Below are 12,066 nucleotides of genomic sequence, written 5' to 3'. Positions count from 1 at the left end.
CCATGAGGTGGCAGCACAGGACGTTTGGCCTTTACTGTTTAGCGGTGGACCTGAGTCTGAATCACTGAAATTCAGGTATGGATTATTCAGTACCTTTCTTTTGGAAGATCAAATGGAAATTGAGTACGATATCTTGTGCTTTAATTAAAGAAGATGGGAATAAAGAAACAAATTCGAAAGTTAGTATACAAAAGTCGATTGATTCTCTCTACGTGAAGGGAAGAAGAGCTTGAATAAAAGAAGCATTCTGTGTTATGCTTTAATACTGGAGATCTGCCACCATGCACTTGTCAAATCCCGTAGAATTTCAGAGCACAAATAGTACATCTTAATGTGGCTCAGGACTACATATAATGTCAGCCACAGTTTGAGGGTAAATTACATGTTTAATTAAATAGATTAAACAATAAATAATGTTATGAGCTCTACCTGGACACAATCCTTGCCTCTCCAACCAGTTTGCCAAGGGCTTGAATTTCTTGCTCGTTATCCTCACACCTGACATAAACCCTGGCTGCTGAGTAAAATCAATCACTTGTGGAGATTTTTTAATATAATTATGTGTCAATTTCAACCATGGATAAGGCCATTTAGCCTTAGTAAGGCCTATCGTATTAAGATTGTGCCTGTTTTGCAAAATTTCAAGTCGTCATCCCACTTATTATTCAGGAAATGTTTTCTCTTGAGTTTTAGGTTCAGTACTGAGGCTCCTCGATGGACAATACATTTTCCAATTCTGAGGACAAGGCAGAGGAGGCCCCATCTGTGAGAACTTTCATTTTGCTTCTGGAAAAGTACATTGAATCGAATATAGGAAAGGCTTGCATGGTGGCTGACAGGTTCGGCTGTTTTAGCATGCTGGCGTTTTATCTTCTGGATAGAAGTAAAAGGAACACAACTGTGTCTGTCTCTGTGTAATAACTCAGGACTTACCTGAGTAAATTCTGGGGTGTCATGAGATGAACTGCTACCTCCACTTAGAGAGGCTTCAGGGACAAAATTTCAAGAGATTTCTGAGGGATAGAAGAGCAGGGCTGCCTTATTCTCTGATCCCAGGTAACTACTCAGAGACACAGGCAAGGGCTGGGGACACCCAAATGCATATACTAGGTGTCTTTGATCCAGCCTCCATTTCCTTGCTAAATCTATGCAATGACACACTGAGAAATCTGGCAAGTGGGGCTGAAGATCCCTGATGTGTCAGTTCTAGGGTTGGATGGAAACAAGTGGTTTTCGTGGACATTGAAGTAAAGGGAGGTGAGCTGTGAGGAAAGAACCGTTGAAGACTGGGGAGACTCAGAAGTTGGGGTAGAATCTCGACCCATAAGCCAAGGAATGCAGATGCAAATCGATTTGTTAGGGCTGCATAAATGAAAGAAGGACTTCACCAACACACTAAGTTTTTTCAACAACCGATTGTATTCTTTCAACATTGTAAGTATTGATCTATTGGAAATGTTTAATGAGATTTCTTATATAATTCTGCATTCAATTTATGCCCAGGTCACTTTGCTATTATACGTTTATGTGCTGCATTTTTATGAATAGACATTTTCTCAAATTTCTGAATTATTATGCTAAACTATATGTTAAGAGTTTTTTCTAGAGGTCTACCTTCTTGACTCACTTTTCTGATGAGAAATCTATCAGGTTTCTCCACAGTGATTTTCAAGTTTGATAGCTCCTCAATGTGAGAAACTTAATGTCAAATAAGAAATGAATTACCCCTAAAGAATCTTCTCCTTTCAAGATGGTAACCATGTTTTGTCCAGTGTGAAATCTCACATGTGCCACAAGCGTTTCTCTGTGAAGAAAGGATTTCTCATGATTTTTCAAGGCATAACTTCTCCAGTAAGAAGTGTTTGGTATTCCAAGAGAATTCATTGCCCTTGGAAAGACTTTCCCTTCTTATTTAGCTTATAAAGGATTTCCTCTCTTATTTTCCATTTTAGCAGCATTTTATCACTGTGTTTTCTTGTGAACATCAAGCCTAGTGCTTGGCTGAATGTTTATTCACAGAAAATACAAATAAAGGGTTCATCCAGGTAAAGTTTTCTTACGTTATTTAACAACAAATTGCACATAAAAACATTTTCACACTGAACACAGAGCTAGAGATTCTCTACCTGAAAGTCCCACACGTTTTAAGTTATTAAAACTGTTGCTGAAGACTTTTAGTTTATTATGTTGACAGTTTCAGCTCTCTCATGTCATTTATGATCAGATCACTAACAAGTCTTTGGTACATACGTGTCATACAATTTCTCTTCCATATGAATTTATTGATGAGGACTGAAGAATAAAGGTAACCGAAGTAACGTCCATGTTGATCATAGTAATTTTTCAAAATGTGAGTCCTTTGGCATGTTTAGACGTTACAACTGCAGCTGAAGTCTCTTCCATATTCCTTACATTCGTCATTCCTAACACTATGTCATCTAAAGTCAGAATATGTTCTGAAGACATTTATCATTTTCTCTCCAGGGTGAATTTTCTGATGTTATTTAAGATTAGTACACTGACTGAAGGCTTTCCCACATAAATGGCATTCACATGGCTTTTCTCCAGTGCATGTTCTCTCATATCATCTAAGGTCAGAAGATAGACTGAAGGCTTTCCCACATAGAAGACAAGCATGTGGTTTCTCTTCAGTGTGAATTCTTGTGTGTCCTCTAAAGCCAGAGCTTTGACTAAAGACTTTTCCACTTTTATCACATTCATAACGCTTTTATCCAAGGTGAGTTCTCTCATGTCTTCGAAGGTTAAAGGATTGAATAAAGCCTTTCCCACACTGATGACACTTATACGGTCTCTCTCCCCTGTGAGTTTTCTCATATCTTCTAAGGTGAGAACACTGAGTGGATTTTCCACATAGATGACATGCATATGGCCTCTCTCCAGTGTGAGTCATCTTGTGCCATCTAAGGTGAAAACAATTAGTATAGACCTTTTCACATATATTACATTGATATGATTTACCTTTAGTATGAATTTGTTTATGTGGTTTAGGGGAGAACTGATTACTAAGGGATTTTCCACACTGTTTGCTGACGTAGGGTTTCTTTCCACTCTGAGTTAACAAACACTGAGTCATTGTGGAACTGTGAGTGCAATCTTCTCCCAAATCATTACATTCAAAGGGATCCTCCAAAATGAGAGAGTTCTCCTTCAGGGACAAAGATTAAAAGCTCTTAATGATTTACCGACATACATCTATACATTCATTTCACCACCTTTGAATCCTAGACCAACCATTCAGTGGTAGAGCCCAGTTGTAATCTTTCCAGTGTTACTTGTGTGAAAGGAAATTAAATTTTGGCACCCCAAACTCATTGAACCAAAGGGAAAAATCAAGCTGAGAACAGGGTCACACAAACCTGCCTCCCTCTTCTGGTTCCTAAATAATATGGCTACAAGATGAAAAGCTACATGCCTCCCCCATATTTTGCCCACAAGGAAATTCCTCATGAGCTGTTAAAGTTACACCATGGCAATGCAAACTGATAGCTTGTCTTTACAGGCGCAGTCATCCCCAGTTCACCAGACACAAATGCATATCCGATTGTTTCCCTGCCCAATTTTGCCTATGTTGTCTTATATAAAATGCAGCTCTCCTGCATTATTCCTCTGCCTCATTTGTTTATGTCATCTTATGTAAAAAAATCCAGATTCACTGAGCCAGAAAAATGCACGAATCACTATTTTTTTCTACCCACCTTTTGCATGAAAATTGTGTACTTCTCAATATCCCACCCTTTCCCCCTTTAAATTTAGAGAAAATCATCTTTGGAGAAAGGTATACACCTGTCCCCCAGGTGCATGTCCTTAACTCTGGCAAATAAATTTCCTAAAATGATTGAGACTTGTCTCGTCATTTTTCTCGATTGACACTTGCATACACGTTATCTCCTGCAGACACAGATATTTTCTCTTTTGTATGATCCCAACTGCAGAGCTTTTCCATTAATTGTGATGATATCAATATCTTTCAAAGTCTGAGCATAAGCAATGTATATGCACTTGTTCTATTTTAAAGATCTCATGTTATGGTTTAGAGCACAGGTCACTTTATTCATTGAATTCAAAGTATCAAATTTTCTTTTGCTTAGAAAGCACTTAATGCCAGCCTAATTACACTCAGGTGACTGTGCGTCATTACTAACTTAACCCATTACCAGGTGTTTAACTTAGATGACTGGTGTACACAGCTATAAAACTCACCATTGACATAACGGTGGATGTGTCTTTTCTGATAGGATGCATGGATATCGTGTGTTTTTTCTTAAGGGCACTTTCCTTGTCTGAAATAATTGAAAAATAAATTGTTACCTTGGTATTATGGTAATTGAAAAACCCCAAGGCCGGTTTATTTTTTTTCAAAAATTAACACTTAGATGTGACAAATGTGTCAAATGAAGAAAATCCTTCAATAGAAGAAACAGATTGTACAGCGTCAGCAATTAGAAAAGAGTTTTAAAATTAAAATGTGAAAAGAGTTAAAATGGAGATGAGATATCAGGCAGGTAAATAGAGGGATAGTCTTCACAGGGGTATCGGGAAAAGAGGCAGCATGTGACAGTTTAACCCCAACAAGTACATGAATTATCCTTTTCCCGAAAGTAAAAGAAAAGGCAAGAGGACACAAGAGTAGCATCTGACATATGAACAAAATGATAATAACATCTAAGGAATTCTGCTCCAGTAGCTTAACCTACATTTTAGAAATTACCACTCATTTGATAAAACCGCTAATTAATATTTGACTGATATTATTCATTGACAAAGCACCTCCTCCTATTAGAGCACAGGACCCTGTTGCTTACCCAGATTCTGGCCTTGCAGAGATTCTCTTCCTTCCCGCCAGAGCTCTTTTCCTTGCTCCAGCTGCAAAGTTATATAGGATTTGCTTATCTGTACCCTGTTAGTGGAAACAGTACATGTGTTTTGAGTTCACTGTCAATAAATGTGCATTATCACCAACTGTAAGGCAGGCCACCGAGGAAGAATAAAAACAGTGAAGGTCAGCTCAGGCCACAAGACCTAGAACACAGAAAACTCCCCAGGATTTTTCTGACCCAACGTGAGACTAGAAAATAAATCCAAACGAAAGGTCCATCAGGAAAAGAAAATTTAAAACAGTCAGGACCTATGAATGCTGAGTCCATGCCTAAGTTCCAAGACACAGTGCATAATACACAGTCTTTTCAGAAAGAGATTAATTAAACCTCTGCACAGTATGTTTATTATTATTCTCATGCAGAACAAAAAAAAAAAACATTCGATTTACAAAAATAATTGGTGTTCTATACAGAAAAGATATTGCTATTGTTTTTACTAATTGGTCTCAGCCTAAGCATAGCGACTAAAGCAGAAGAGTTATTTAGAAAATATTTAATTTAATACATTGAAAATATTCATTAAGTTCCCAGGTGTGTTCTGAGTATTAGAGACTGAGTACCAAGGAAACCATGAAATCCTTGTCAAGATTACATTGTAATTGAGTGACAAACTAAATAAAACGTAATAAAATAAAATAAAATAAAGATATTTCTTTCAGACAGATTTAGAGAGCTCAAACTTTTTTCAGATAAGATCTGTGAGAGAATCAGAGGAGATTAGAGTGAGATATGGGGAAGCTGTTCCAACACTTATTGAATGAATGAGTCAATGTGTGTCTACATACATAGGTGAATGTTGAGGGACTCACCGAGGGACACCAGGTGACTGATGTTTGCCAGCATTACCTCTCTGTACAACTTTCTCTTGGATGTGTCCATCATGGCCCACTCTTCCTGGGTGAAGTCAATAGCTACATCTTCAAAAGTCACTTTGTTCTAAAACATCACAGACATTTTAGTTTAGACAGAGAATCTCTTTTAATGTCCTGAGGAGGAAGGCTGAGATGACATAGGTAGGAGCTGGGTATGCAGAACACTCAGTGTTTTAGGTTCCAGCCAGTTCATTCTCAATACTAAGCTGGTATCTGCCTTTCAGATTCACTCACAGAGACATACCCACTCTTAATCCATTAAACTTTCTTATGAAGAAATATCGCATGAGATGTGGCATAATATAGCCCAGATATTTTTCAGTAATGTGTTAATCACCTGTACATAACTGATTATAAAATTTTCACTTGAACCTTCATAAATAAAACAAATTTACCATGAATTTCAAGTAAATTACAGATTTGTCACAAGGCAAATAACCATGATTTACTACTTTTTAAACAGGACCATGATTAAATGAATTGTTTCTCTAGATAAACCACAGGTTTTTCACCAATCAAATGGTTAAAAGACCTATTATGTGTTTTGAATAATCTAAAGAAGTAATGGAAAACATGTTTCCTATCTAGCAAATATTTATGAAATACAGGTCATTGGTCCCTTATTCATTAAAAAGTTAGAAAGTCATGAACCAGACTCCAGCATTCTTCAGAACTGAACAAGTTTTACGCAGAATATAGGATTCAATTCATACATATAGTCACTCTAATGTTATGTAATTCAGGTGTTCATGACAAGGCTTAAAGACAGTCCAGCCGCACAAGACAAGACCGCTGAGGCTGCTATACTGAGGAAGTCTTAGTCTGATGATTCCTGTCATATGAAGCCTCCTGTTCTCAACTTTCTCTGGGCAATCCAAACATCAGTTTTCACTGCCTCTCTTTTAACTTTAACTTGTCACTTGGCTTGTACAAGGATAAAAAGGCCTCTTTACTGTTTTGTTTTTTTCTAACCAGCCCTTATAGAGCATTTCCACAGAACCCTAAATTGTACTATATCTACAATATTCCTTCTCCTGAGTGTGCAACCATAGTTAAGTAATTGTATTTCTTATATGTTACTTTCAGTTACCAGAAGGCAAAAAGTTTAATTATCAAAAGGTAAAATGAATGGGGATAAGAATAATAATGACTTCTTTAGTTGTCCTTTTGCAAAGTTTTTAAAAGCATAAACATATTTTATCAAACTCTCCTTCTTCCTCAACACTGTGCAGCTCTTGCCCAAGGCCTATCACATGGGATTTATTGAACTCAGCTCCTAGAACATCAGCCTCATTATTGGGCTGTGATCTTCTGCTCTTCACGCATCTCTATTGCCTGCATTCATCACAATCCTAAGTCTATTTCAGCCAACGGGACAGTTAATGGGTCAATTATTTCCCTATGAGGTTACAGGATGGATGGAAGAAAAAGAAATACATAAATGAGATCTCTCATGTCTTTTTTTGTAAATAGCCTGCATAGGGGCTGGAATAAAGTAGTGTAATATTAGAAATTATATTGATAATTTAGGAATCTTTGACACATGATACCCAACCTAGAGTCCTGAGAAAACTTAATTGGAGGCCAGATACCTGAAAGTCTCCTGATTGCATTTGGAACACCCAGGCTGGGTGGATTTTGCATCATAAAAACAAACAAAAAAAAAGAATAAAAATGAAACACCCATGCAAACTGGAGAAAACTGCCCATTTGCCAGCAATATGGATATAATTTCAGTAGAAAGAGGCATCCCCTACTCACTAGTGAATGCATTGTCAAGAACTCAGTTTCTCTCTGTCTTTTTCTGGATTTCCACTTGCAGACACTTCAGGCACTAAGAAAAGCTGAGGTTGGAGAAAGAACACGTGAGACACCAGCCTTGTACATAATTTTCAGACCAACCTGTGATGAAAAGCCAGACCTTCACTGAAGTGTGACACCACCTGCACCACAGCCTGACCAACAGACACAAACACGCAGAGGCCTCTCCTCTTTTCCCACGGTCAAAATTAGGAAGCCTATGACTATGGTTTCTGACAAAGAAGGAACACAGATATCTTGTGAATGAGAACATCAAAAGCACTGAGTTTTGTATGTTAATTGACACAAGTCCAGATATTCAAGTCCCTCACTGATTTTAAAACAAAGGGATCCCTGACTCCACCCACATGTGGAATATGATTTCTACCTGTAGATAAACACTGTGGGATTTCTCAGATTTTATTATCCCAGCTTTATGCCCTAGCAATGTTTCTCCAACACCAATCACAGCCTTCTGAAGCCTTACTCGACTTTTACTTTCTCTCAATTTCGACTTTTGCATTTCCCCTTGGAACTCGGAAATCAATCAAGTAAGAATCTGTTTTAGGGTCAACTGCAGTTGCTCTCGCCTGTAATCCCAGCACTTTGGGAGGCCAAGGCAGGTGGATCACCTGAGGTCAGGAGTTCGAGACCAGCCTGGCCAAAATGGCGAAACCCCATTTCTACTAAAAATACACAAATTAGCTGGGCATGGTGGTGCTTGCCTGTAATCCCAGCTACTCACGAGGCTGAAGCAGGAGAATTACTTGAACTCAGGAGGCAATTACAGTGCGCCGAGATCCTAACACTGCACTCCAGCAAGGGCGACAGAGCAAGACTCTCTATCACAAAAAAAAAAAAAAAAAAAAAAATCTGTTTTAGGATGGGGATAATCAATTCAGGAATTTATTTCACTTGGAGGGTCAACACTCCCATCCCGCTTATCTAGCCCTTAAAATCCCCTGCATCAGAAATTCGCAGCAGTGCCCTGGGTCAAGGTGTTTCTGTCCTGTGTATACAGTCACAATCCTCTGGGATGCTCAGAAAATACAAAATGACTTAGGGCTGAGAGAAATTTAGCAGCTCAATCTGATATTTTACTAAGGTGGTATCTAAAATTTTTGCAATCATGGTTTATATTAGTCTTTGTTAGTTGCAATATCTCTGATTATCATGATATATATTTGCTGAGAAATACTGATGTCCATGTGTATATTCATACATAGATATGTAGGTATATAGATGGATATGTTTATATGAACTCATGTGTTTGAGATGGGGGAAAACATGTTTGTATTATTTCCCTGCTAAAAATACAAAAATAATTAAATATATTTTATGTACAAATGATAATTATGTGTCATAACAAAAAATTAACTGACCCATTTGTACATGAAGTCCAGGAAAAATAACAAGGGTAACTTTGTATTAATTGTGACATTGTGCTTACAGATATACATAAATTTCCTTATTTAACCCTTATAATAACCCTGCTGATTGTAGTTTACCAGTTTAATAAATAATCAACAGAGTTTGACAAATATGACAAAATTACAAAACTAGAAAATGACACAGAAATACTTTTAATTCTATTCTGCCTTGTCACTGCCTCTTCTGGTTTTTTTAACAAAATTACTCCCCTAATCAAGGTTCTCTATGATTCTGGGGACTCCAGGATTCAGACCCCAGTTCCCAAACTTCACTGTGTCTATTTTTACTGACGCATTTTAATGCACATTTACAGACTTCAACAAGCACTTTTCAATATCAACTTTTTTCTTATTCCTTGGACTATTTCCTACATCTGTTCATCAAGACTCCAGTAACATATGACTCCTTCTGCCTGTCCCTTCCATGAATGTACCTGACAGTACATGTATTATGTAGTCTATAATTCAAGCAGAACAGATATTTCTTCAAAAAGATAAGGTATTAGAGAATGTCTACAAAGCTTCAGTGAAACCAGCTGTAACCCTTACTATTATTACCATGTAAACTCTTCCTTGAATATCAAAATAAGATTTGGACCTTAGAGAATATTTGTGTGTGATTATAACCCAAACATGAACTAAAAGTAATTTAAATGGTCATATACAAACTGTGCCAGGGACAAAAAAGGACAAATATTATAAGAAAATTAAAACACACTTATTTCCTAACGGACCCTTGTGTGGAATCTATAAAAACTATTTCAAGATATAGAGATTAAATACATTTCAAAACACATACATACACAAGCAATCTTTAGGATAAATTTTTTTAAACTTACATTATGGGTCTAAAATTTTCATTAATTCATGGAAAAACTGTATTGACAAACTTCTCACCAGAGCAGGAATAACAACTTACGTATTTGGTGACTTCAAGATGAGAGTCTGCACAGCTTAGTATCTCCCTCCGGATCTCTCTCTCTCTCTCTCCTTTTTTGTTTTTTGACAGAGTTTCGCTTTTGTTGCCCAGGCTGGAGTGCAATGGTGAAATCTCAGCTCACTGCAACCTCCACCTCCCAGGTTCAAGCTATTCTCCTGCCTCAGCCTTCCAAGTAGCTGGGATGACAGGCGTGCGCCACCACGCTTGGCTAATTTTGTATTTTCAGTCGAGACGGGGTTTCTCCATTTTGGTCAGGCTGGTCTGGAATTCCTGACCTCAGGTAATCCACCTGCCTCAGCCTCTCAAAGTGCTGGGATTACAGGCGTGAGCCACAGCGCCCGGCCCAGATCTCTTAAAAAGTCATGAGGAAGGAGCCATTCTGCATCCTCAATATTCCCTTAATATTTTAAGGACACCCATAACAATTAAGAGGCTGACTTGTGACTTCCTCGCCCTTTCAGGGCTATTTAGGTACACCTTAGTGAAGTATTAGGAATGCAGTATTAGGTCTCAAGTTCCTGGACACCAAAACCATGTTCTCCAACAGATCTTCAGTAAAAATAGCTGATGTCTATATTCTTTTGCCTGTCCTTTCCCTTCCTTTTAATTCAGAACTGCGGTCTTGAAAAGTGCTATTATTTAGTAGATTCTCTCAATTCTCAACACCAGCACTATACAGTGTTGAGTAACATCTCAGGTGCTAGGGAAACAGCAGCTGACATTCTAGCAATGCACAAATAGAAAAGCAAAGGTCACTACAAAGTAAAAGAGAATAGATTTTTTTAAAGTATGAAACCAAAACGAATATATATCAGATTACACTATAAATGGAAAATCCTATCATCTTGACTGGATTGCAAGTCAAAACCTCTTATGGCTTCCAACATCCAATATATTCAAAGTAGTTCAGGAATGGTGAAAGTGGAATGGAATTTAAAATTATTCTAAGGTTGTATGTGTGAAAGCACTATGCCTTGAAACAAAATACTTATTTTTAAAGTGCATAATGAACACTGCATAAAAAGTTTGTGTAACAAGAGAGAGAAAAAATCTCACATTTTTAAAAAAGGAATATGCAACATATTTACATATAATAAAATAAAATTAAACTAAAATAACAGTAATGGAAGACACAATCTGACCTCTGAAAATCAAGGGAGAAATCTCTTTTAAACAAACTTGGCACAATTTTTAAAGTAAGTTATGAAAAATAATAACACCTGAATATAGTATGTAAAAGTACCAACACAATAAAGCTAAAACAATATCCGTGGAAAAATTATTTGCTGTACATTATTTTTAAAAAATGATTTAAGTACTTTCCTCAAGAAGGTAAATGAATGAAATTTAAGAATTGCCTGAGAAAATCCGTGAAAGGAAATGAATATAGAGAAGCAGAATATAATTTAACTATAAAGCACACAAATAGAATTTAAAAATAAGGCCGGGCGCAGTGGCTCATACCTGCAATCCCAGCACTTCGGGAGGCGGAGGCACGCAGATCACCTGAGGTCAGGAGTTTGAGACCAGCCTGACCAATATGGAGAAACCCCGTCTCTACTAAAAATAGAAAAAAAAAAAAAACCAGGTGGGCGTGGTGGCACATGCCTGTAATCCCAGCTACTAGGGAGGCTTAGGCAGGAGAATCGTTTGAACCTGGGAGGCGGAGCTTGCGGTGAGCTGAGATCATGCCATTGCACTCCAGCCTGGGCAACAAGAGCAAAATTCTGTCTCAAAGAAATAAAAAATAAAAATAAAATAAAAGTAAGTAGCAGCCAACATGGCCAACATGATTTTCTGTGATGAAAGAAATTCTCTGTATCTACATTGTCCAATGCAGTAACTACCACACATATGTAGTTACAGAATTTCTAGTTTGGCCACAAATTTGGCTATTACTACTAAGGATATGCCATTTAGTTATTTAATTATAATTAATTTACAGTTTATAGCCACATGTGACTAGTAGTTACTCTATTGGTCAATGCAGATCTAGAATCTTGGAGAAGGCACTTAAAATAATGAGATATGGTCAAAACAAAAATGGACAAGGCACACAGATAGTGAGCACAGAATATGAGGATGTGAAGGAACAATTCACACAGTAAAGTTTAATAATGAGATGC

General features: G+C 37.4%; 1 pseudogene; it reads right to left on the bottom strand.

The window, feature by feature from the left end:
• Positions 1 to 1,772: 1,772 nt before the first annotated feature.
• Positions 1,773 to 10,395, bottom strand: LOC119623515 (zinc finger protein 705D-like; annotated as a pseudogene).
• Positions 10,396 to 12,066: the final 1,671 nt, after the last annotated feature.

This window comes from Chlorocebus sabaeus, unplaced genomic scaffold, assembly GCF_047675955.1.
Source record: "Chlorocebus sabaeus isolate Y175 unplaced genomic scaffold, mChlSab1.0.hap1 unalloc_scaffold_135, whole genome shotgun sequence".
NCBI classification, from domain to species: domain Eukaryota; kingdom Metazoa; phylum Chordata; class Mammalia; order Primates; family Cercopithecidae; genus Chlorocebus; species Chlorocebus sabaeus.
Note: the sequence above shows the minus strand (reverse complement) of the source record. Positions and strands in the feature narration are given on the sequence as shown.